At 47.4% G+C, this 22,944-nt stretch overlaps 1 protein-coding gene and 1 long non-coding RNA gene across 2 annotated transcripts in view; one reads left to right on the forward strand and one right to left on the reverse strand.

Moving 5' to 3' along the window:
- The window catches only part of LOC137774243 (uncharacterized), a 90,353-nt gene that overhangs the window by 66,928 nt on the left and 481 nt on the right, over positions 1-22,944 (reverse strand). The gene's annotated exons all lie outside the window — the stretch shown is intronic.
- The window catches only part of EXOC2 (exocyst complex component 2), a 154,549-nt gene continuing 154,062 nt past the window's right edge, over positions 22,458-22,944 (forward strand). The window contains exon 1 of the mRNA XM_068559475.1: positions 22,458-22,903. The gene's annotated coding sequence lies outside the window, so the exon portion shown is untranslated. The remainder of the gene's footprint in view (positions 22,904-22,944) is intronic.

Below are 22,944 nucleotides of genomic sequence, written 5' to 3' on the forward strand. Positions count from 1 at the left end.
CTGACGGCTCCACGCCCCCTCCCCACGCCTGACACAGGCCCTGACACGCAGGTGGCTCTTGTCCTATCAGTGCGGGGCTCCACCCCAAGGTGTCACAGCGACGCCAGCGCTTGCAGGGGGAACGGCGGAACCCACAACGCGTGCACTTTTGCTTCCCCACGGAGCTCACAGTGTCCCAGACCCGCGGGGCTCCTACTGGGTTCCCGGGCCCAGAGCACCCGCATCACCTGGAACAAGTTCTGCCCCGTGACCGTGACCGTGACCGTGACGGAGACCGAGACTCTCTCTTGGACCAGCTCCGGCCTCCGAGCCCTCTTCTCAGCTGGGCCCTCACTCCGGCTCCCGTGTTCTCCGCGCTGTCCAGTCCTAGCAAGAAGCCTGTCAGGTGGGCTTAGCCAGAGCCCTACCACCCACATCTGCTCACGGCCGCCATCTGATTTGGTTCCTCACCCCCGGAGCCCCGGCTGTCCGGTCGCCCTCAGTGGCGAGCCCGCGGGGTCAGTTCGGCCCGCGCGCTCCGCCGCCCCGCCGCGAGGTTTCCTCCTCGGCTGTGCACCCGCACCCTCCTCGCGGCGCTCTGCGTGAGCCCCACCTCTCTCCCCAGCTACGGGGCCTGTGGGAGTGGCGTCTTCCTTACCGTCCTTAACAAGCAGCAAAATCGCTATTTTCTCTAACAGCCTCCCTAGACGTAGTGAAGCGGAAACTCGGAGAGAGGGGCGCGGCACCCGGGTTTTATCCAGCCCTCGGTGGGTTCTGGGGTGACGACACACGTTTGAGACCCACTGCTCAGACGGAGACCCTACGCAGGGCACTTTCCTGCTGCAAAGACGAGGCCCTGGGTGACCAGGTAGGTGCCAGAGTGCCCGGGGGACGTGGAACCCTCATTCCCGTGGGTCTCCTGTCAGAGAGAGAGCTCCAGCTGGAGAGGGGCACCCGCCAATGTGCAACAGAACTGAGAAAGGCTGACCCAGGCCCCCTGGAGGAATTGTGATTATTTCAGATGGTAGTCATTTAAGATCTGGATTTAAGTATGGAGACAGTTGTGGCTCTAAAAACCCCACAGGACAGTGGCTAAAATTCTAATTGCCAGGATCAGTTCTGTGGTTCTGGACTGACCTGTGGTTTCACATGGGAAAGACCCACAGCTGTAGAGGAAACCACAAAGGTCTGGAAACGGTGGGCAGAGGTAAACAGAACCACAGTACATTCTGCAAAGGATAATAAGGAACCACAGAAAAGTCTCAAAAGGGGAAAAAGTGCATTCCTTGGCTGAGACCTTATTGAATGTTTAAAGTCAGGGAACAGACTGCTAAGAAGGGGAAGGGGATCTCTTTGGCTTGAATTCCACAAAGAAACAGCAGTTAAAGCCTATATTTTTACTTCTTATTAAGGCTGGTTAAGAACATAATACAACAGAGGAGTTATTTCAGGATATGTCATTGTTTCACTTTGTATTTTGGTTGCATTTTAAAATCTCTACAGACATTAGGAATGTATATGTCTCTGCAAATGTTGAAAAATACTGAAACTTCTATAACAGACATGCTTTTACAAGAGGAATATTCAAATAAGGAGAAAACTTCACTTCTCCAACTTCAGCATGTGACCATTACTATCACACCAGCCACCTAGGAGACCGGTGAGCGAGTGGTAACTGTTAGGACGGAGATTTGTTCCGATTTCGTTCGACGCTTCTCCTGGAGGAGCCCTTAGACTCCCCCTGGTGGCAGCTCCTTTGGAGCCGGAGAGAACAGGCATCTCAGAACTCTGCACAGTAGAATTTCATGGGAAATTTCAAATCCAAAAGCTGCCCCATTGCTAATGCCCACCTGCCTCCAAAACAAAAGTATCTTTTCCTTAATTCACTAGAAATACCGGGAGAGGGTTTTACTTTGTGGCAAGCTCTAGTGCAATATTTGAATAGTCATTAAATTCTTTAAAGTATTCCTTAAAATTATAACGTTAATGTTAATACTTATAAGTCATTTATATACGTCCCTATCAGAGACAGTGTTTAACATTCACGGTGCAGAAAGACGAAAGCTATTTCTTTAATTATGAATTGTCTGTTCTACAAAAATTAATAAGACAGAAACTTTATATCTTTGCAAAGGTGTAAAACATTTCAAATTGGGAGAAAACTTCAATTCTCCGACGTCAGCTCCTCGGGCACAAGTACTTATGCTCCAAGTCCCTCCCGGTCCAGCCCACTCGGGGGCGAACAAGCCCATCCCGCTCATGGCAAACGTCATCTCCTGCACCCCATCCCCGCCACTGCCCTGCCCTCGTTCCCCTCTTCTTCCGTCCTCACCCTCACCTGCTCTCTCTAACACACGCTAGTTTAGGGCAGCTTCCATCCCATGATCCGCTGGACCAGCACTGGTCAAACGCACACACCGTTTTCCTCTGCCCACATCCAGTGGTCCCTCGGGTTTCCTTCCTACTTCCTAAGGGGAACTGGACCCCTCTGGCCTCCCAGCTCATGACCCTCCAGCGGCTGCCCACCCCAATCAGAAGGAAATACAGCTCCCCGCAATGGCCAGCAAGGTACTGCATCATCCAGTCTCGCCAGACCTCCACACCTGTCTCCCCACGCCTGCCCTGGTGTCCCTGCACTGACCGCTCCCTCCGCACGCACGTGGTCCCCTGCATGCCTCTCCTCCTCTGACCACCCCGTCAAAGCAGCCCCCACCCCATCACCTTTCTCAGCCTGCACGGCACCACCCCCGTCTTGAATCGTCTCATCGGTTCCTGTGTGTGGTGTCTCCGCCACCAGAGCGTAAGCACAGCCCAGTCAGGGGTCTCCCCTTGCTCAGCCACCACTGGGTTTGCACGCCAAGTACTCAGGACGTGGCCTACTTACTGAACAAATCAACGAACGCGTCAGTGGTGCTGTGAGTTGCCCCTTCCCGGGCATGTGCCAGGCTGTGCTGGTTTCCTCCCTGCTAGACCACTTGTGTTCAGGGCCTGGGCCTGGTGAGCGTCCCCCTCCCATGTCCTCCATGCCCCAACACCAGGGGAGCCTCAAAGGGAGACTCCAACTCCATTTCTATTCCTGGCTCTGGCCCCCGAGACAGACGAAGGATGAATGCATCACGGCAGACATGAGACCAACACGGAGGTGATTTCAATGGCCCAGGAAAGAGATAAGTGCCTGAACCAGGGCCCCCGCAGGGGCAGGCGAACGGTGAATAAGCTCGAGAGATATTGTAGCAGTAGAATCGACTCTCTAGGTAAGTGGGTTGGGAGTGTTCTCGTCTGCTGGGGCTGCAACAAAATTCCACAGACGGGGCAGCTTAAACAACCGACGTTTATTTCTGCCAGTTCTGCAGGCTGGAAGCCTGAGACCAGGGTGTCGGCAGGGCTGCTTCCTCCTGAGGCCTCCTCTCTCCTTGACTTGCCGGTGGCTATGTCCTTACAGTGCGTGTGTCTCTCTTCCTATAAGGGCACCAGTCCTAGGGGATTAGGGCCCCACCCTATGACCTCATTTAACCTTAATTACCTCCTTAAAGGCCCATCTCCAAATACAGTCACAGTGGGAATTAAGCTTCAACATGTTAATTTGTGGGGAACAAGATTCAGTCCATAATGAGAAGAAGACCTGTTTAGGTTAGGAAGCATCTATAATGACTTCCAAAATTATATGAATCGCTTGACTGTTCTTCGTTGCTATTACTTATGTCTTATTTATTTTATATATTAAGCATATTATGATCATTTTAAAGGGCAGGAAAACCTTCTGTTGCTTGCAGAGCACAATCTACAGATGGGTTTTAGGACACAGGATCCCTCAACTTCCAAATTACACCCACAAATCCCTGAGCCAATTTCTGCATCATTTAGATGAGTGTGTCAGGGGGCTTCACTCGTTTTCAGCACCATTTAGATGAGTGTGTCAGGGGGCTTCACTCGTTTTCAGCACCTGAACCATCACTGCTGCTTCTCAATTCTTCTTGAAAAGATTGGGAAGGAGCTGAGGACACTGTGGTCCCTACAGAAGTGCCCACTGCAGCTGAGGGTTTGAAGAGTGAAGCTTGCATACCCCAGGCGGGAGGGCATGAAGGACGGAGCCGGGGTGCTGTCCCTGCTGGGCCACCTGCACCTCGCCACCTCCTGCTCTGCACACAGGCCACGTGGGCTTCCGACCTTGCAGGAGCCCCTCTTGTCCCAGCGCCAGGACTGCCACGCACCGTGCTCCACGGTCAAGCCTCGAGCCTGCTTCACCAACTGCTGAAGGAGAAGCAACACACCTGAACGTGCCTCTGGCTCAAAGCACCATTTCCCTCAGAAAATGTGTGATCTCCCTCCAGCACACGGGGCCCTCCTTCTGGCTCCTTCTCCCTTCACCAGCCTCTCGATGCTCACGATCTCCTTCAGGACCCCTGCTTTAAAGATCATATCCATGTCTCTAGCTCTGCCCTTGCCCAGCTCGACCGTCTTCCATGCAACACCTCCGAAGCGGAATTCCTGATGTTTCCCTCCACCTTCTCATCACAGCCATCGGCACCGAATCCACCGAGCTGCTGAACTCACTAATAATAATGAGAATAATACTTGCTAACACACGTGTGTCTACTGGAGGCCAAATTCTGTTCTCAGCAGGAAACCTGTTCATTTTTAAGGCTTCCCATTTTCTGCACTGAGCTTCCTTGGAAGGTTTCTTGGAAGGTTCCTTCTGCACATGGTAGGAGCACAGCCACGGGACAAGATCAGAGATCCCCTCCTGCCGCAGCCCTCACCCACCCGTGCTGGACCACGGACGCTGCAAGTCTGCACCTGAGCAACCCCGCCCCGCCCCCGGAAGGCCGTGCTCCCCTTCCTAGGGGGGGTTAGCTGATGGTAAGAGCTACCACGCTCTTTTACACCCAGGGCACAGAGAGCTCACAGAAGACACTGCCTCTCGAAACTGCAGCAGGAGACACTATTAAAAACACAACCGCGAGGAAAGGCTTTAGCTGCAGGTCGAGACCCACAGGCAAGCCCAGGGCAGCCGGGCTTTGCGGCCAGGCCACTCTCCCGGCTGTCCCTCCCCCTCGAGCCATGGAAAGGGACCACGTCCGTGAGCTAGTGGGCACCAGGTGGTGGCTGGGGACACATGTGTCCCTGTGTCCCGGCCGCGGTGGCGTCTCTGTTGAAGGGCTCGGGCAAGCGGCTCAGTTTCACAGCCGTCAGGGCTCCGGGTAAACACGCTTGACTGATTAATGATAACAGCTCTAAAACCCCACAGACGTTTCCAGCACCCAGAAATGTTTATTTTTTATACTAAATTAAATTCATTTTCTCTCTCATTCCCTCTAAAGGAAACGGTGACAAATTTAAATTCAGAGTGGCCTGCTCTATTGGAGGTGGCCCTGTGCCATGACCTCTAAACAGGCTCTGGTTTGGGTTTGTCTTTCAGCGGGGGCGGGGAGGGGGAGATTGAAGGGCAGGAAAAGAAAAAGTACTGGGTACAGTGCCCTGAGCCAACCGTCTCGTGCAAGAAGGAACTTGTTAAGTATTTTGTATTTATCAAGTTCATGGTAGGTACTTATTTATGATGGAAAAAGAGAAGGAGACAAATCCTTAAGGAGCATCTGCTTTGTGCCAGACACCATGATGCTGGGAAACAGAAGACGTGGTCTCCATGCAGCTCCTCAGAAAACTGAAGCTTGGAGGGGTTCCGATGCCCAAAGCAACACCGGGCAGAACCAGGGCTTCAGCTCAAGTCTCTTGCATTCCAAAGCCCATTTTCCATCTCTGTATGTTTATCCACACAGCCGCCAATGAGGAGAGCAGCAATAGACCCTGACTTCTGCAGTGCCTATTTTGTTTACGTAAATCATTCTGGCCATTTTTATGCTAATAAATTTGTTACCTCTTGAAAATCAGTATTAGACTACATAGTCTTTGTGGTTCTTTCCATGTTACCCTGGCAATTCCCACCAGCTGCGCACCGGCCAGCAGACAGATGTTCTCAGATGAGCAATCCCTCCAAGGACTAGCTTTCCCTGGACGCTAAGGCTCTACCTCTGGTCTCAGGGACGTACACAGACCCTCCAGGAGCTGAGACAGGACGAGAAATTCAGATTGTTGAGAATATCGTTTTAAAACACTGAGCTGAAATAAAGCCATGGTTTGTCAGTCAGTTCCAAAGGACAATCAGACATTGCTTTTTCCAGTTTTGTTTTTTTGTTTTTTTTAATTTTAGTCACCGATGAATTTGTAAAGGTGCACGCAGTTACATATAAAATAAGAAGATGTGCGGCTTAGCTGTGACCTTCAAGGAAAGAAGACACTTGACTTGCTGTTCAGGAAAAGTCATCATAAATGTTGGGAGAACCTTGACGATGATTCTGATGTTTTTTCTACATGCTAAAGACGGGCCTGGATCTCCCTCACTTCATAAAGTGTTACGTAGAAGTGAGGGAGGCCAGCAGCGTGGATTGGGTTGAGCTTCACTGAGGGCCTGTATCAAGAGCCGTACTCGGTTTCAGGGTCGCAGCTCAGCCAGACGCTGCCCTGTGCTGATGCCCAGCGGTGGGTGGGACGCAGGAGTGAGAGCAGAGAAAACAGCCGAGTGCAGGACTCGAGCCAAACTATCAGCGAAATGCTGGGAGAGATCACGTTTCAGAACCTCCTCTCCCATCGAAACAAAAACGAAACAAGCGAACGCTTGCCCCAGTGTAGTAACTACTAACTCTCTGAGTCAAAGATTCGTTCCAGAAGATGCAACACACTTTATGAAGCTCTCCAGGCCTTCCTCCGTGGCTTCCCATCACAGAGGACTCGTGGGGCCAGTGGCCATTTCCTGCTCTCTGAACGCTGAGCTCCTGCTCATTCCTCAAAGCCCAGCAGAAAAGCCGCCTCCTCCAAAAGGACCTTCCGGATCCCCTGAGTACACTCTGTTGCCAGCTCTACTGCTGTCTTAGAAACAGATAACTCTCCAGCCCGCCATGGCGACGGTGTCTGCCTTTTGCCTGCGGGAACACGTGGCCCAGGTAGAGGTCACCTGAAGTTACCAAAGAGAGAAAGCTCTCCTGAGAGACCCTCCTGTCATGGCAGCCCAGCTGATGCTTCTGACATTTGGTCAAAGGACAGCACCCTGTGGTGCAGGGGGCCCCTGCTGCTGCTGGGCAGCAGGACCCGTGCTTTCTCGGGGAGCCCTGTGGGCCCGTCCGCGGAGCCCCAGAGCCGAGCACATGGGTGTCTGCCTTCCACGAGCCCACTTTTTGAGCTTAGTGCAAAAAATCAGGACGGTGATATACAGAAGGGCCCCCGATCACGGGGAAGCTGGGCAGAAGGTGGGGAACCACGCTGCCTTTGCAGCAACACCACATCGGCTGAGCTGCGCTTTGCTGCCAAAACAAACAACCCTGAACCCTCGGGAGTGACGACAGCAGCGCTTCTCTCTCACTCTGGTGACCCCGTCCTGGCGGCGGCTCTGCCCCACCCAGTCTTTCTCCCAGGACCTTGGCTGAAGAAGCAGTCTTCATCCAGAATGATGCGGACATTCTCCAAGAGGGAAAGAAGGTGACAGGTCCCGTGACTGCTTTTTAGGCTTCCTCTGCTGCTGTCCTGCCATGGAAAGAAGCCCGGGGCCGAGATGGACCCCAGGGGGATGGGGAGCCTGTAGGAGGGGCAGGGACTGTCCTAAACAGTAATGTCACCCGCCACAACCTGTGAGAAAGATGTGCTATTGAAGCAATCCAGAAAGAACACTAGACGAGCAGGGTCCTACTGAGTTTTACCGGAAATACAGTCCCTCCAATTGTCTGGTTCTAGACTTTAACATTTTCATCTATAAAATCAGAGGTTTGGTCCACGTGGTGTCAAGGTCTCTTCCAACTCTGCGTTGAGCCCGAAGTCTTGGCTTATGGTTATCTGTTTTGCTATCTTATCCAAAGGACAAGCGCCAGTATCATTTCTCTATTTCTCACCAAGTGCAGTGCGTGAGAACATTGGCTGAATAAATAAGTTAAACCTAATGAATAGCTTACGCTTTAGTGGGAATTCAATAGATGATTTCCTGGAAGCAGGTTCATGGCCCCCGCCTTGGTGGAGAAGGAAGGGAAGAAGGAGGAGAAACAAAAACGCAGCACAAGAGGGCCTGGGGAGGGCAGGCCCGACAACGCAGCCTGGGGATTCCCGGCTCCTGGGACGTCCCCTTGAGGGCAGCTCCGTCACCGTGGGACTCGGCCCTGGATCTCCCCATGGCTGAAAATTGCTTCACTTACTAAATCTGAAGGCATATGTATTTCGAAACTATTGCAAATGGAAAGAGGTTTCTTTCTTTTGTTCCCTGTTTCGTGTTTTGTGTAGGGAAAGTAGGTAAAGAGCACACTCCCAAATCATTAGAATTCAATTATAGGAAACGCTGCAGTATTATGCAAAAATGAAATTCCTGATTTTACTGTGAAAAGGAAATGATAGCCTTTCGAACCTAACAAAATAGCTGATTTGCCAAGAAAATGCTCTCAGCTAGAAGGAATCTGCCAGGAAGAAAAATAGTCAGTGCTTGGGTCCCGTTTACTCTGTTTTTGTAAGGTGATGAATAATCATTTTTTTAAAGCTCTCCTATATTTATGACAAATACACAGCATTCTTATTTCAATAATTACAAAGCATGATTTGGGTTTCACATTTTATCTTCAGCTGGAGTGAGTGATGGGCACTGTCTTCAGCTCGGCCCTGCCGGTCCCGCCCCGCGGTGCAGCTTGGCGAGGTCACCTGCGAGTCTCACTCCTTGTTCTAACGATTGTAGCCCACAGTAACTCCTCAGTCATTGCACTCCTTGGTTGTAAGCGTAAATCGGACGTGTAGATTCACTTTTCATCAAGGCTTTGTGTGGTTTGAAATTAAATACAAGTAGACCCACAACACAGATAAAATCCATCAGAATAATAGGGGCTGTTTTGTAAGCTCAACCAACATCACGCAGCTGGAAAACCAACCCTTTTTCCTTTTCCCTTAACTAACTCCATCATGATGAACTGTAAAACTCCACATGCTGTAGTGAAATCTGAGAAGTGAAACAGAAAGCAAGTGAAGGAACAACGCAGGAGTCGGTCCGAACGCACAAACCTTGAAGAGTCCTTTGTTTTCCAGCTTTCCTTTTGTGGCTTTCAAGTATTACCTTCAAATCAGTGATTTGAGCATTTCAGAAAAACACATTTAAGGAAAGGCACTTCTACAGCATAACTTTTTTCCTCCCTCAGAAATCTGTACTCAGGAGACACTGGCCCTTGCTTTGGGGAGGGAAGGCGCCCCATCTCCCTACCTCATGACGCACCCGCTGGCTACAAGCCGTGCCACCAAGTGGGAGACAACCCACCCTTACGCCTGACACTTCTAACTCATGAGCATTTTATACTTTTCACCAACTGTCTGGAGTATTTCTGTTTCCAGCGGCTAAAACTCTGTATGTGGGCGATACTGAGAACGTTCGGGGAGCTTAGGCTTTAAATATATAACGTTAGCAGAACTTTCAAGTGCTACTTCAGCACTAAACCCCCGAATCATGGAGCCTGGCAGCTCCGTGGGCAGGACGCGATGCCCGCCGCCCGCCTCTGGCGTCACATCCCCCCGCTGGTCTGCAGTTTTCCTTGGAGACGGGCCATCTTCACACTGTGCCGGCATCCCCTTCCAGCCCTCCTGCCCCTGCGCTGTGTCCACGACCCTGCCTGGGGCGCCTGGGACGGATCTCTTGCCATTTCCTGCACTCTGCACAAGCACTAATTGAAAATTTGGGTGGCCTTGCTTATTTATTTTCCTGGAATGCAGTGGGTTATATTTTCATGGCATTTTCTCAGCAGTGCAGCATTTCAATTTCAAACTAGGACAATGAGAAGAAAAGCCAGTTCCCATCAGCAAAAGACGACTGTACCCAATTTGGATTTGCAGGATGGCGTTTATAAATTGTGACTAAATGTAAACCAGCAGAAATGCCTGTTTTTTTCAGGAAACTAAAAGGACAAGTTGCCTTTCTCCCTAAAAAGAAAAAAAAAAAACCATGGTGATGGGCTCAGTTACCACAAAAAATGAAAGATAAATAGAAGGTAACATTCAAAACTATTTGGTAAAATTCAGCAATTCACTGTCCATGTCTAAATCTTCCTAAGATGCACTGGCTCGAATTTTCTGTTGGATTCGTGCATGTAAGAAAGCTTCACAGCGGCACTGGAGTTTTGTACAAATCACATCCTGGTTTGCATGGGCATTTCTCTTTAGCAATATGAAGGCTAACAGTGGAACTTTTAATTTTATCAAGATGTTATCCCATGTTATTCTAATAATCTACCCCTGCTGTAAGTTTTGTATTGCTTAATATTTAAAGAGGAATCTATTTCAATGAAGTTGTGTAAAAACATAATTTTGGCAAAAATTGAATTTATACACATGGCTTAGAGAGTTTACACCTTAAAACTGCCTTTCGATTTCATCCTGAATGTGTGCAACTTTCATTTCTGAAATAACAGTGTATATAGAGTGAATTTTTAATATCTGATACATTTTGCATGAAATATTTTAAAAGAAAAATTTAGAATGGTTGAAAATATATGCACATGTTAAATAAACTTAGTTACCAAAGACAATTACTTTAATAAAACTCCCTGAAAAAGTGCCAGTTGAGGGGCAAATACATTTCCAGTTCTGTGTCTTAAATGGGGCTGAGTCTAGGTCATTTTCTTAATCTTGAGAGCTACCTTCCCTTGGTTTGTACGCATTTCTGCCAGTGGTGTAATTGACGGGCACGCTAACTGTACGTCAATTCACCTCAGAATGGGACATTGATGAGACCTTTTCATGGAACAAAGTTGCCATGGTTATGATCTGAAAGTAAAATGTTCAAAAACGTCTGAACTAGTTTGGGCAGATGATTTGGGAAATAAAAAAGTTGCATCTGTCCACCTTAATCAAACAATTAATAATATTAAGTTGCTATTCTGAGTTACTTTTTAAAAATTGGAAATAGTGCTAAATTGTCAAAGAATCAATGACAACGGCACATATCTTCCCATAAAAATAAGTACATAAAGGTATCTGGCTTCTCAGGTGAACAAACTTATTAAAGCTTCACTATAATTCATAGATAGGATTTCTTTTCCACACACATTTGGTCTTAAAATTAAGGGTGTTAAAGAGGAAAAAAAAAATCTGTTGGACTATGCAAATATTGCTGAAGTACTGATTTTGAATATACAGATGTGTGCTGAATAACGTAATTATAGTTTTTCATGCGCTACTGATTATGTATTCGAAACTCTATAAGAAATGCTGTGCATATAATAATGGTAACACTTCATGTTTACATAGCTCTTCATAAACTTCAAAAGTATTTTTCAACATATGTAACTGAGGTTCATAATAATTCTTTGAGGCTCGCTTGCTTAAAAAGCACATTACATTTTGTGCTTTAAGAAAAGGTATTAAAGGAAAGTAAGTGTATGTTTATTAAAAACATAGACATAGTAATAGAACCAAGCATGAAAAACAGAAAAATTTTACAGTTTAAATAAAGAAGATACTTGGCCTTGGATGGCCGTGTCAAATGTTTGATCCAGTGCAGCTCTTCTGACCTTCTGAATAGCTTAGAAAACAAGCTAGCAGAACTTCACTAGCTTGGTAAATTCAAATATATTTTATGTAGTATTTTTCCTTTCATTTCACTGACTTCAATAAAACGATAAAAGGAAATCGCATTATTCACATTCACATCATTTTTTCCAGTAGTGGGCCTCTTCTTATGTCTGTCTTGTTATGTTAAATTACACCTTAGGAAAATAAATGCCATCTGAGATACAGTCCATTAGGAGACTCGCCGTTTGTAGTTGAGTCAGAACAGATATGGGGAAAGATATACTTGTACAAAGTGTCAAAAATAAAAATTACATATTTCTAATATTTCCCAGTATCATTTCCACTTTGCTGGAATTAACAATACATTTTAGTATGGCTGATGATTTCTTCCCTAGATGTGAAATAGCAAAATATTTTTTAAAAGAAATGTACTTCACAGAACAAACAAGAACCAAACCACTTCTTGTGACCAGCCCTTCCCTGCGTCTGGCGGAGCTGCCGCTTCCTTAGGTAGGGATGTAGGATGACGCCAGAGTATACTTTACAACTTGTGCGTAGACATAATTCACAGCCGAATTTAGGAATTGCCCAACAGAAATTAATTCCTAAACTGTCGAAACTACTCCTAATAAAACCGCCAAGTCTGGGCTGGAGGGTTATTTCCATGACAGGGGTGGGCCGTCACCTGCAGGGGAACAGGCTGCCGCGGGGACCGCACGGAACAGAAAACCGAAAGCCTGAGTACGAACACCTTCTCATCTGTGCTTTCTCTGGAAACTTAACGACTTGGACAGCAAATGAGGTACATGGACAGTGTTGGAGAACAGACTCGTTGGATCTATGTATCGGTTTTCTGCATCTGACATCCAACTGTATACAACTGACAACTTACCTGATTTGGATTAGTTTATCCAAAGCACAGGCAAAATAAACCAGGTCCTGATTTCTTTTTCTTGAGAAAATAAGCTGGTTCTTCTGAACACTTTCTTGTAATAGAGGCAAAAAGCGGTGCATAACTAAGAGAACAAGGCACCTAACAGACTTCCAGGCCAAGGATCTGCCAGTGTAGACCGTCCACTCCCTTCAAGACGGGGAGTGGAGCCCAGACCCTCCCAAACACGATTCTCCAGTTACACGGCCTCAGACAATCTCAAGAGCCATTGAAAGCAAAGCATAGTTTACAACCTTCCTGTGATGAGGAGGCCAGCCACAAAAGAGAAGTGTGTCAATCGGAGAATGTTTTAAACATTAGAATGTTGCTGTCAGCATTCCTTTCACATAGAATTCTGCCGAAGGCCTCACTTTACAGAAAAGATGAAAGAGCTGCGAGGAAAACAAGTATTTGAACTGTGACTGAGGGACAGGATGAGGCAGGTGGGCTGAAGCGGGTTAGGACAAGTGGAGTCTGCACATCCGAAGCCCGCAGCCCCCATGGTGGCCCCCGGTCCTCACACCCGCCGTCCGTGGGACTGCGACCCCCAGGGGCCACCCCTCACCCCTGCAGCCCTTCCCAGCGGCTGATACCTCCTAGCTCGGTTTAAGTTTTCATTTGTTTCTTAGAGGGTGTGGGTGCGTGTGCATGTGTGCGTGCACGTATGCGTGGGTGTGTGGGGCGGGCAGTGACCCACGGTGCCCACCGCCGGCCTCAGCTCAGCGAGCCCCTGGCCTACCTGCCAGGTGAGTCTTGCCCGAAGACGAGGTGGGGTCCCTGCGCAGGGCATGGCCCTGCCCTTGGGATGGCTGCCTTCACCTGCCACCTCGCGTGGCTTTTACAAGGTGAAAGCCAAAGCATCAGTAAGTCCGTGCAGTCACTTGCTACTCTTCCTTCCAATTCTCTCAGAAGCATTTGTTCTGTTGGGAAGTGGAAATGGAAGGAGGGAAGGGAGGGGGTGGCAGGAGGGAAGGGGCCCTGGTCTGTGCCCTCGCGTCCCCGTCCCCTCCTACTCAGTTCTCCCCCCGGCACCCTGACTTGTCAGCTGAGGGTCCTCGCCTGCCTGCGGCTGCCTCTTCTGGTTTCCTAACAATTTTTCTCTTCACTATGAAAGTGTGATTTTCAGGAATGAAAAGCCACAGGATATAATCAACCCCCGTGAATCTAAGATGAATTATTTATGCAAAAGGGATAAGAAGTTGACACCTGCTGCTACCGTCTCTGGCAGGTCCAAGTGCTTGCTTCAGTCTTCTGGAATGTTCCAGTGGCCACCACCTCCTGTCCCCCAGGGCGCGGTGCCCCCTGGACTGGCCATGAGGCTCTCCATATGATTATGTTCACAATGGCCTGAAAAGAACTCCAAAACTGGATGGAGATGTTTACACCTCAGACTCCCACAGATTTTGTACATGAAAGAAGGTTTTTGTCTCTAAGTGTTTCTCAGCAATTGCAGACTACTATTAATTGTAAATATTGTTAGCAATATTAATTTTATTGTAGTTATTACAGATATGCTGAAAAGATAAGTCAGCCTTAATTCATATATCAGAGTTGCTAAAATTTTTAATTTTTTCATCTTTAAATAAGTTGCTTGCTTAGTCTTCTTAGAAGTGCAGTTCATTAAATGTTTCTACAATGAGAACTATTCTAATTCCCTCTTTAAAAAATGTAAGGTCTCCCAAGTTTGTAAAAGTTAATTTGCTGCTGCTGTTTATATGCTAAGACAACATGAAATCTCACTGGATAAAGGAGAAAGCTTTGATTCCATAAAAGAGCCACCTGCATCCTCTAATTATATTTTATAAGCAAGGTCAGTATTCTAAGTTAGTTATTTAGGTTCATTAAATGTCATGAAATATATAACATTTATGGTAATTTTAAAATGTTTAACATGCAGTTATTAGATTCCTAATCAGGATGGGCATATAGTTTCAGAGTACATTTGATTTGTTATTGTCCTTTTACAAAAAAAAAAAAAAAGTGGTAATAATGTATATATAATAATGTGTATTTAATCATATTCTTGTATGAAGTTTACAAATGGCCTATATTTCTATATCTCCAACAGAGATCACAATAATGTGAATGTGTGTGCATATAATATGAATTATAACATATATACTTCTTCCTACACGAATAAGTTCACATTAAAAAATTCAAAGATTAATAGTGTACAGGTCACTCACTTTTAAAGCAGTGTTTATCTGGGCTAGCATTGTAACAAGATTAGTTGTGTCAATAGCCTTGTGCCTGGGATTATTTCCACCCCTAACTCTGCTTACATAATTGTGTTAACTCAAACCTAACCAATACCCCGGTCCTTTACATGGTTCTGCTCAAAATTTGCTGATTTAAATATGTTAGAGTATGCTTGAAAAACAAGCAGGAAAGACAGATTCTTCAGAATTTTAGCTCTTATTTTCTTATTTGTTAAAATCTTCCCCCAAGAGATTCTCTCAGACAATGAATTTGCTTCAGCCCTAATTGTAAATATTTATGAAACAAGACCTGCATGCAAAAAATAAAAAGACAAAATAGGATTTTTCATTTATCATCATCACCTTCCACCATCCAAAATATGTTGTTCTTATTTTACTTTTGGAAAATAAATATTGCGAACAAATAATTAGAATGTCTTTAATGGCAGATAAGCTTAATTTATAGAAACAAACAGAGGACGTGTAGGGAAAAAGAGCAATGCCCAGACTGTGAGGCACTGTGTCTATACTTGTTGATTTGAAAAGCAAGCTCGGATTGCTGCAAAATGCGTGTACAGAGGACCTCTCTGAATTAGTGGCTAGATGATTCGTTTTGTGCAGAAAACAAACCTTTTTTTGAAAGTGCTTGTTAGAATTCAACTGCCTCTAGCACCAGTTAAACAGATATCTTAGACATTAAAAAATTACTACCAGCTCTATTGAGGTAGAATTGAATACAAAAATTGTACATATTTAATGTATACAATTTGGTGAGTTTGGAAATTAGACATCTTGAAAGGAAAGAATTACGGTGTGTAAACCAAGAAAGGAAAGCAATGTGAAAATTCTGTAAGTATAGGAAATCAACTAAAAATGCAAAAAGCTTGCCTCTCTGTTTGATGTGGGAAGCTGCCTGGTCTTGTTCAGGAAGAACATTCTCAATTCTCTGAGAATTAATTTAACTCTTATTTCTCTTAAAGCATGCCAAAACCCATGGGGTCGGAGGCGGCCAGGGCTGTACAGCAATGCATTGCATCTCCTTTTTTTGGATGATGTCCTACTTTACACTACAGTTGCTGGTCTGAAATTATATTTACTAGAAAAATTGCTGCCAAATTTAGAGTCAGTAGTTAGCAGCATGTTTATGCATAAACTATTAAACTGGATGGTGTTTAATTTTTTTCCTGGCGATTAACCCATGTTGTGTCTTGTCACACCATGGCTGGTCGCTCTTCCGTTAGACAGTGGAAGAGACCTGGCACTTCAGAGCAAGCCAGCACTGTAACCAAGGAAAATACGGGCTGTAAATTCTGGTTCAAAACTGATTTTCAGAAAGAATGAAAACCTCCTTCTAAATGTGTTCTGACAAATACAAGCTTACAAAGAGAAGGCCAATTAACAGCAGTGACAATGACATTTAAACACATCCAAAACACACATGACGTGAAAGGGCTAACAGCAGTCACTGAAGTTTTCTTTCACAATTTGAAATCAGCAAGCAGAGCATATAAATTTCTAGGATAAAATTATAATGACAGCATTAGAGAGATAGTCTCCACTAGTTCTCAAGCAAAACTTTGTTAGGGAGCCTCGCAAGTCTACGGTTTGAAAGGCTGTTGTTTATTGGAAAGAAAGCATATGCACAGGCGAAAATCTGTCATTCATATCTGTGCGTTCGAGTGCCTCTGTTAGCGGGATGGATATGCAGCATGATACGTATATGTAAAGCATAATAATGCAAATCAACACAGCCTCACACATCTGGGCTCTGAAAAAATGTGGCCAAGCTTGGAAGGAATTACTTTATGGAAAAGTAGGAATTCAGTAAAAACACAACGTTGAAAATCAACCCACATGTTTACATTGTATTGTTTCCCTCTTCATTGCTTTACTTCACAGCTAACCTCCTACGGTTTGACTTTCCACTCCAGCTCCACTCCAGTGCCACCGCCAGGGACAAAGAAGCAAAGATACTAGTTCACGGGGGCTGGGGGCTGTGGAGGTGTGGACGTGATTCAGGACAGGGGGCCAAAGTTACAGAAACAGAAAAGGATCAACAATCTGCTTCAAGTTCCGAGAAGGCAACCAAGAAGTTCTGTTTTAAAATGGATTGCATTATAGGTGACAAATTCAAAGAACAAAAAGATCCCTTTAATTGAATACCAAGAAAAATTAGTGTGACCTGCTCCCACTGGCATACAGTTATTCCGAAAAACCCCACTAACAGCCCCACCTGTCTTGCCCTATGCACAGAGGAAGGCCCAAATTCACTGCAGAACAGTCGCTTGCTGGAAAGCAGGGCCGTGAGTTCAGAGCTTACAGGGGCTTTACGGTGGCTCCTACCCACCACCTTATTTCAAAAATGAGATCACCGGAACTCTCAAGGGGTCAAAGAATGCACCTGATCAGGGTCCATAAAAGGCTGGCCCAGAATGTGGGTTTCTGGACTCTCAGTGTAATCTATCTATCTATCTACCTACCTACCTACCCATCCATCCATCTATCCTTCTATCAATCTATCTATATCTACCTACCTACCTATCCATCCATCCATCTATCCTTCTATCAATCTATCTATATCTACCTACCTACCTATCCATCCATCCATCCATCCTTCTATCAATCTATCTATATCTACCTACCTACCTATCCATCCATCCATCCATCCATCTATCCATCTATTCGTCTATCAATCTATTTATCTATCACCTATCTATCTATCTATGTATATTTAAACCAACAGCAGTATAGTCAACTCTTGATTTTTCAGGGACCATAGATATTTGTTTATTTTTAGTATGTCACTGCTCAAACTCCACCAGGAGCACAAAAGTACGTTCTTACTCAAATCAATTGGCTATACTTTGTTATCACTTCTTTCTTTCTTCAAATTCAGGTACTTATTCAATTCAGGTACTTATTCAAGACCTGCATAGGTTTAAAAAAAAAAAAAACCACATACAGGAAAGTAAACAAATCATAAATGAAAAACTGGATGAACTGTCACAAAGTGAACACACCTGTATTATCACACAGGTTAAAAAGTAAATTCAATTATTGCCAGCACCCCAAAGTCTTCTTTTTGTCCTGTCCCAGTCTCATCTCCACCCCTAGATTACTGTTTGCCCATATAATTGAAATCATACAGTATTTATTCTTTTGTGTCTGTCTTCTTTTGTGCAGTATTATCTGTGAGTAGATTTTCATTGCTCTGCTGTACTTCATGACATAAATATGCCACTATTTATGTGTTTATTTTCGCTGTGGACAGGCATTTCACACACACCGATGTGAATGTCCTCTTACACATCTTTTGCGCCAATATAGACCCAGTTCTCTTTGGTAGATGGCTGGGGACAGAACTGTATGTTATCACTTTTGTTGTAAGGGTCCAGTCAGAAAGGAAAAAGGTTCAGACTGTTGTCTAAAGTGTGGGCTGTATATTATCTTTGGCTTTTAATTTTTTGTGTACTCCTCATCCCTCTGTACCACGGAAAGTGTATAGGGAGCTCTGCCTTGCTGGGGGATGGCCCAGGATACTGGGCGGTGGGAGAATACCAGCAGCTGCTTGCAGAGGAGCTCACAGTGGGCAGGGGGGCAGGACCAACCTCCGGGATGCACAGGCCTGAGAGCCGGGACACGGGTGTGGAGAGCAGGTCCTGCACACTGACGCTTGCTGTTGCTGATGTTGCTGTCAGCAACATATTCACTACCCCAAGCGGGGTACAGCTTAGTTCACAATGCAGGCGAAAGCTACTGAAAACAGAGGGTGAGAAAACTGCCTTCAGGGAGTTTAAAATCTTTTATCAGCTTGGTGGGAAACCAAGGAGTTAGCCGAGCAATCAAAGGACTCATAAATATCGTGTCACATTAGAATAAAAAAGAATGAGATCTGAGGCCAGGCAGATTACATGTATGCAAGGCATTCCTAAAACTCCTGGGAAGCGGGAAGCCTTCATAAAGAAGTGTCCAGAGGACTGAAATGGTACGCGACAGCGGAGAGGCCGGCAACGTGTCTCCCTGCCTAAGTGGAACCGAAACTGGCGACGTGTGCCTTTACAGCAGAGCACAAAGAGCCCCAGTCTGTTAGGGCAAGTGTCACATAGTGGAATACACTGGGAACGTGGTACCATTTTCTATGGCTACTGATAAATGCAAAGCATACAGGACCTTAAAGTGGAAGGTCGGAAAAGACAAAACACACACACTCAAAAACCTAAGACAAACAAAAAAGCTCCCAACCCCCTACTGCTGCCTAGCACTTTAAAACAAATTAAAATGCTACCTTTCATTCAGTGATAAGTCCTTCATTTAGAACATAAAGAGGTCTAAATTCCTAGTCACAGAACCTCAGCAGCAGCAGGGCCTAGCAGGGCAGGGAGGCCCCTGCCGTCGCTAGGACAAGCCTCACTCCAACCCTGTTCCCTCTCTCCAGGTGCCACACCTCTCATGTCTCTCTGGCAGCCAGCGACTGTCCTCCATCTCTGTCCTCTTCCAGACCACCTACAGACAGCCGGGAGAGAACCCGGAATAAACACAGCTGCGTCTTTGTGCTGGTGGCAGCAACGGGGTAACGCTGTTGAAACACGGTATCCTTGTGCAGACCCAGCTTTATTTACAGGGTGCTTAACAAAATATGCAAATAGAAGGTAAGCAGAAAAACACAAGGACTCTGCTTTGCTGTAGAATTGGAGACATTTATTCTGAGGCCTTTGCAGATACAGCGCTTTGAAGCTGACAAGAAACACAGATGCTGAAGTCCACACAAGGCATCTGCTAGGAGTACAGGGTAGCCAGATTCCTTAACCAACAGGCCCAATCTGAGAACTGCTAAAACAGCCTCATAACTGTTACAACCTTAGAGGATTTCAAATCGTCCTTGTGAGCTTAAACCATAAAAGACTCCAGCAAAGAATGACAAAGCTGGGTGGTATTCGATGAAACCTCTCAGCAATTCATATTGTCAAGATTTACACGGTAAATTGGGCTCGTTTTTGCCTCTAAGTGACCGTAAGACACATTCTGAAATAGACTGCTGGAAACAGCCATCTCCCCCAACTCTTCCACTATCATAATGTATTGTTATGATTGTTACTTTTCGTTTTCCATTCAACACTTACGTAGGTTGTGGTTAGTGCTATTACTGAGTGGCTGGCCTGATGTATTGAATACCTGCTGTATAAGGCCCTGTGATATCTACAACGCAGACAGGAATTTGCCATCAAGGGGCTTTGTTAAGCTGTGCGTTAACACATCAAACAATTGTCATTCTTTGGTAAAAAGGATCACTGGATATGGCAAAATATAGTTGTTTTGAGGATTAGAATCTGTACTAACTATGGTCCATTACAAACTGATATGCCATGTAGCATGAAACACTTCAGGTGTTCACTTAATGTACAGATGGGGAGCTGTGCCATCGTAGTGTTTGCTAAGACTGAAACCAAAGGAATTCCATGTTTCAAAGTTATTTTTTCCTCTCTAGGACAAACGAAATCTGATGCAGAATTGAAAACACAAGCCATACAGTGACATTTAATTGCCTCAGCAGCTACTACAGCAATTTTGGGTTTAATGATTTAATTTCTGGCCAGCTTCTGCACATATTGCACTAACATTTGCCAGCTGGCTTCAGAACGTGGACCAGAAGTTTAAGAAAAAAGAAACACTACCAGTAATTTTTATATTGGCAAAAGACTCTCTTTCTTCTTCTAGTGTTTCTGTCTCAGGGATACAGTATTATTTGTCATCTTTTTGATCCAGGAAAGACCTGTGAGTCCTCAAGAGTCATTCATACCAGCTTAATGGCAGGATCGCCTGACTTGGGAAATGATGCATCACCGAGAGCAAAGGAGAGACGAGAAACAGGTTCAGTTTCACTGTGAGGCGGGGTACCACTGCCGACCTGTGCTTCAGGCCGCTGACTCGTGCTTCCTGTGTTTAAAGTGAATGATCCCGGGAAAGCTGAGTTACTGCACACGGGAGCACTCCTTCCGAGGTAAAGGGAAAACAAAGTCACGCCAAGTCCCACAACTAAGAGTGTTTGTCCAAAATATCACCTTCTTTTTCTCAGGATGTATTTCTCTAATATAGGTGTGCAATTCAACACGTAAAGGTATTCAAATTGTAATAAGTATAGGCTGCTTATTTTTCTGTGATAATGACTGTCTTGGCTAGACTCCCCCAGAAGCTGACCCTGTGATATGGTTTCCAGGCTAGAATTTAACTTGGGAGGTGACACCAGGAAACACCAGGAGGGGATGGGGAAGCCAGGTGGGAAAGGGGAGGAAGCAAGAAGAGGTGTGGGTGAAGGTGGTCCTGAGCGCACTGGGACCCAGCCTGGAGGGCAGCTCTGGACACGCTGGATACCATGCCTCCCAGCCGCCCCAGGAGTCAGGCAACCAGAGTTCCACGCCAACTCCTTGCCTGTCTTTGGCTGAAGCCTGCTTCCGGGCCAGGAAACTCTCCCGTGCTTCGGGCCTACCATGTGTCCAGGAAGAAAGCCCCAAGGCACAGCGGCAGGTGTCAGAAAGCAGAGGGGCAGCAGACGGGGTATGGGTGGGCTCTGGTGGGCACTGCTACACCCTGCTGTATTCACTTGGTCTTGTCACTGGTGCCTCACGCTGAGTTACACCCACACCAGGAGCACTGACGGGTTGAGCTGTGGGCTCCTGCTGCAGTTAGTCCTGGGGCCATAGAGGTTCTCAGTATCTTCCTCCTTTAGCACTCGTCCTGGATGTCCCTCACTCTCCACCAGCACTTCTGCTGGCCTAGGGTGCCTGCGTGATGGTGTTGCTCGCTTCGTCCCTGTGGGGTCTGAGCCCCTGGCTGCCATGCCCCTGTCAGGCCAGGGGTGCTGCGTTATCCATGTGCTGCTATCACCAGGCACGGAAAAGATGCCCAGTGAGTGCCCTGAGTCCGGAAGTAATCGTCCCTGCCCCTATTTCCTACTGATCATAAGGGTCATTTTTTTTTGTTGTTGCCTGTATGAGGAGCCCAGGAGAGGAGAAGTCTTTAGATTGAGTGGAACCTTGTGTCCCCTGGCAGAGCATCCTTCCCTGCCGCAGGAGCCAGGGCTCTACTGGGGACGCAGCACCGTACGCTGGTATGAGGTTCACAATACACCTTGCATCCCATAGCACAGCATCCCACCCCCGCAAAGCGTTATCCCCGGCCAGAGCCACAGCTGTGCCCTTGAGGCCGTTCTAACGTTCCACCAGGGTGGCACCTTCTGGGTGTGTGAAGTAGGGCAGACCCAGTGCATCTTGCGGTACTGGCCTCTCTGTCATACCTCTTTCACTCTTAAACGGGTCCCTGTCCCAGGTGATATCACGGGAAGCCCCCTGATGATAAATCAGACACAGTCAACAACTGCACAGTGATGACTGCCAGAGCCCTGCAGGCAGGGCAGACTAACCCGAACCCGGATCTGCATCTGGGTCTGAGGAAATCCGCTTGCCACCCAGTGGCTGCCTGGCCTCCGGGAGGGAAGGCCCCGTCCCCCGGCTGCACCTCGGCCTCCGCGTCCGGAGGGGCGGACGCAGCACGCAGCTCCATCGCCGCCACCACGGCTACACACTCCCAGGCCCCGGAGCAAACAAGCCGGCCCGTCGGCTGGAGTAACCCGCACAGGCGAGCGGAGAGGAGGGCCGGGGAAGCAGAGGCGCATCCAGACCTCAGCCCTGGAACACACAACGCGCGGCTGCTTCCGCACTAAACCGAGCGGCCGGAAGAGCGCGTTCCCTTCCGGTCCCGCCGCGCTCGCGGCGGCGCGTCGCTTCCGGCCGGCCCGCGGCGGCCGCTCCCTGTCAGGCAGCCGGTTCCCCCTGGGCGGGCCCGGACGGGCTGCCTTTCAATGTCGGAGGCCGGCGCCCGGCAGCGCCCGCTCGCCGAACCCGAGCACTGTCCACGCTCAGGGCTCCCGGCCGCGAGCACCATGGCGTCCCGGCCTGCGCGTCGCCTGCCGCCCAGACGCGGAGTCTCAGCCTGAGGCTCCTGAGGAACCGGGGTCGCGGCCGGGTCCTCCGCTCCCATCCGTCTCTCAACTCCCGCCCCCACCCCGCCCCTGGGGCTCGGCCGTCGGGCGCTCGACGCTCGACTGCGCGGCGGATCGACGCCCTCGGCGCTCCGGCAGCGGAAGTGAGGGCGTTGGCGGCGGGGCGGCCGCGGCCAGGGAGCCCTTGGTCGAGCGCGGGGCCCTGTCCGTGCGGGCCTGCAGGTAGGTGTGGGGCGGGGGGGGTGAGGCCTTGGCTGAGGCCG

This window comes from Eschrichtius robustus, chromosome 12, assembly GCF_028021215.1.
Source record: "Eschrichtius robustus isolate mEscRob2 chromosome 12, mEscRob2.pri, whole genome shotgun sequence".
In the NCBI taxonomy this organism is placed as follows: Eukaryota; Metazoa; Chordata; class Mammalia; order Artiodactyla; family Eschrichtiidae; genus Eschrichtius; species Eschrichtius robustus.